Raw genomic sequence first — 4125 nt, forward strand, 5'->3', positions numbered from 1 at the left:
CTCCGTGTGTCTACCCTCAAGCCCGGCCAATTCAAGTGGCCAGGTGTAGCAACTTCAGAGTAGCTAACACAACAGCCCTCCAATCACTGCGTTCTCACCAACACCACAATCGTATGCGACAAATGATTCGGCTTTTTCGCACTCCGGGGTTGAAAACATCAAATCAGCAATCCAATTTTACCTCTTTGAAATTTTGCAACCGGCTACTGCAGCAGTTACACTGACATGCAAGAGACCTTCTCCTCGTCCTTCTCTCTGAGAACATATTTCACTGGGCTTTATACATCAGATAATTTGACACACTCGTGGAGAAACCTTTTTCGCAGCATGCTTAGGGCGGCTGTAATCTATATTTTTTTATAATAATGTATCAAATGTCAATGTGAAAGGGGTTGTTTGTAGTGAAGAACCTGCAGCTCCTCTTGGCTTTACGGAGCTTTATAGTGGCTGTCAGATCATTGCTTCGCTGTCAGTTATTTCATGTGGTTTAGGTCTAACGTGTGGTCAGAGGATTTACAGTGGGTCAGAAAAAGTATTGTTCACTATGATATTGTTGGGTCAAGCCACTGACCCACAACAATGCCTTGGGGCTATACATCCCCAAGTCTGGGTTAGCCAACAGTTGATGGGACTGAATGGGGTCAAAAAGTGAGGTTATTGGGATGAACACCAAATCAAAGTCCAGCTCCGGCCTTTTGTCCGTGCTGCAGTGTGACCTGTGGCTACTTTGTGGCCGCAGCTGAACAGGAAAGATAATAGGATGCGTCTGACATTTCCCACAGCTAGACACAAATCCATGCCAGTAACGACCAGTATGCCACAACATCACTGGAGTCTCCAACCACCGCACTATACAATCACAAACAACATCTGCTTAATTGCATACCATTACATCATTAGCTGATGTTCATGTAATGAGGTCATCAGCAGAGATGTTACTGCATAATACATACCTTCTCCCACACCACACAATCACACTTCACAGCCAGCGTTGGCCGGCTCAGCGTACCACCCTATCTTATCAACTCCCGCCTCCCCCCCATTACCCCCACCTCTCTCAGCCATTATTCTGCTCCATTGGGTACAAAGCCACTCGCGCCCCTCTTGTTCTCTACTCAAGCAGAATCATTGGCAGTGACAAACATCATTATAATGTTCCTCAATGAGCGCTCTCCACCTTTAGCTGCATGTTGTAGCCTGCGGGGGGCTCTTCTCCTGAGTGGATCTATGTGCTGACCCGTGTTTGCATGCTCGCAGTTCAAGCGTCCACTCCAGTGAATCACACACTATTCCCTTCCCCTTCCTGCTTTTCAGAATAGTATGCATTAGAATGATGTAGCATCTATTTTTATTAAAAGTTAGTGAGGCTCTGGTGACACTTACATGACTAATTGCTGGGAACAACATGACTTTTTTTTAGTGCTGGGCAAGTTATACGTTAATTTCGCGTTAACGCATTCATTAATTAACGCCGACAATTATTTTATCGCGCGTTAACGCAGTTTTTTAATTTATTTTAATTTTTTTCTTTTTTTTTTTTTTTTTTATTGAAAGAAAGACAAGAGACAATACATAGACATAACAACAAGAGGATGACAAGAACAGTGGGATAAAAGCCAGCAAACATCATATAGTCAGTTGTGTGTGTGTGTGTGTGTGTGTGTGTGTGTGTGTGTGTGTGTGTATGTCCTTGAGCATTTTGAGATGGGAAAAAAAAATAATAATAATTAAACTTACACTTACATTTTGGTGCTCCTATATGCTGAAATTCACGGTAAACGCATTTAAACGGCACAGATCGGGAGCCAGCGAAGGACTTTGAAAGTTAGTGGAAAGATTAACGTGAGACAACATCCGGTTTCTTCAGACGAACATCCGGTTTTCAGAATAAGATGCCAACAAAGTTTGAATTATTTTCACATTAAGTATAAAACATGCTACCTGCATCTCGTGAACCAAATGTTATTACCCGTTTGTTCATATAGCAGTACTTTTAAAATAAAAGTGCGCAATACACTACTTTAGAATTCATTATTGAACTTTGCCATAACAATGCGATTAATCGCGATTAATCGCAAAAAATCCATGCGATTAATCGCGATTAAATATTTTAATCGTTGCCCAGCACTACTTTTTTTTAAGTTTCTTTCCTTCTACATTTATAGAAAGGCACTGCACAGTTATTAAAACAAGTTAGAAATAGTTTACATTATACATTTACATGTAAATTTAAGATGGATGGGAGGATTGTAGGATATTGCTCAATGCTCAACTCATTCAAAGAAGGCGAATTACATGAATGAATACATATTTTTTGGGATTACACGTATTTGTCAATAGATGATGGGCATTGGCATGTCTTGCTGATTTGTATGGTGGAGACTTAATGCCAGCAGACAAGGGGATTTAGTGAGTTAGCATTATATTATGTGGAGTGAAAGCTTTGATGATTTACAACACCTTGTGGAGCTGCTGCTTATTCATCTTCTCCCAATCTGGTCTCGGTATTTTTGGTAATTTGATAAACTAGTGGATGAGCTGCCTTTTCATTATTCAAATAAAAATGAAAAATGTTTAAACATATTCTAATACCATTTTAATTCAGAGGCTATTACTACTGTATTTACATACTATGTGTGTACAGTATGTGTGTGATTGTGCGAAATAAGTCCCAAAAAAAATCTCTCATTTATTGGTGTTCTGCTTAATTTAAATTTCAGACACTTTATAATTTAAGGGCCCTAATATGCATGAAATATTAATCCATGGTCTATTAGCGACATGCTGTCACAGAGTCTGTTGGGGGCTTAAGTGTTCATCAGGACAGAGCTGTGCTCGGAGCGAGTCTCCTGCAGACTGTTTCAAGTCTTAACGCTTCGCGTCTTTTGTGAATTTGTCATCCTACTGAGCTATCAGGAAAAATCAGACATGTTTGTGAGCAGGGTGTTTTTGTATGCTAAAACTATTATTTTCTTGGTGAATTGTAGAACCCATTAGTACACGTGTAATTCTGACATCAGCATTAATGTTGCTCAAATTCCGGACATGAAGTTTATATCGGTTTAATTTTATATCTTAACACAACATGTCCTTCTTTTTGTTTGTGCATCTAACAGAGGTACGTCAGTGATATGGCTCTGGTTAGGAGGCATGTGGTGACTTTGAACTTTCCTAACCTTGGCAAGATGATGCAGTGACCAACTGTGAGGCCGGCTGTCCGTCTCTCACTGGGCCCTTTTCTTTAAGAGACAGGCCTGGAAATGTTGCCAACACATTCCTTTTTTTCTGAAAAAAGTCTTAAAAAAAGGGAAACGCAGTCATTAAGTTATTATGACACATCTTTGTGGCCAAATTAAACCGAATGCTTTAAGAACTGCAAGAAAATTGAGACCCCTCTGTGGAAACATAATCTTCTTCATGCTGACGTTGTAACTACCTTATTAGTGCCATCGAATGTTGTGGTTCTGCTGGTCCTTTCTGGGACAGATCATGAGGAACAGATGTACCTGTTGTCAGAGAGGGGAGCCCCTCCAGGCCGGTGCTAGCTCTGTGCTCTGGGATCATGTGTCCTCTCTGTTACCGATTCCAAGAGGTGTGTGACACATTTGTGACAGATTGGATTGCCAGGTGTCCCAGTTGGTGGCCAGGCTTTCATGTGCTCAGGCCCAGAGATGCCACATAGAGCATGTTCAAGCAAACGCTAAAGCAGCCGTTTTTAAAGTGCGGATGCAGATTTGAATGGGCCAGTGGTAACCAATGCATTGGTCTGGTTGTGTCTGTGTTTTCAGACCCCTCAGCACAATGTAGGTGCTCATTTTGGCTTTTTATCAAATTCAGCTCATTGATTTAGTGTTTAGTGTTATTACACTAAATTACATGATATGTGATCAGTGGCATCATTTCAGTGAAATCACAAACAATATGGCGCATGTTTCCATAGTTCCTGAAAAGTAGCTGCATTGGACAATACAGTATAGCGGATTAGTGATGTGAAAACGGCTTCCCATTAGAGGCAGAGACAAACTAAGCTGCATGCAAAGTAGAAAGGTGAGATGACTCCTGAAATCTAATGTTACCTTGTGTGTGTGTGTGTGTGTGTGTGTGTGTGTGTGTGTGTGTGTGTGT

The sequence above is a fragment of the Anarrhichthys ocellatus genome, unplaced genomic scaffold (genome assembly GCF_004355925.1).
Source record: "Anarrhichthys ocellatus isolate YVR2014 unplaced genomic scaffold, GSC_Weel_1.0 scaffold5, whole genome shotgun sequence".
In the NCBI taxonomy this organism is placed as follows: Eukaryota; Metazoa; Chordata; class Actinopteri; order Perciformes; family Anarhichadidae; genus Anarrhichthys; species Anarrhichthys ocellatus.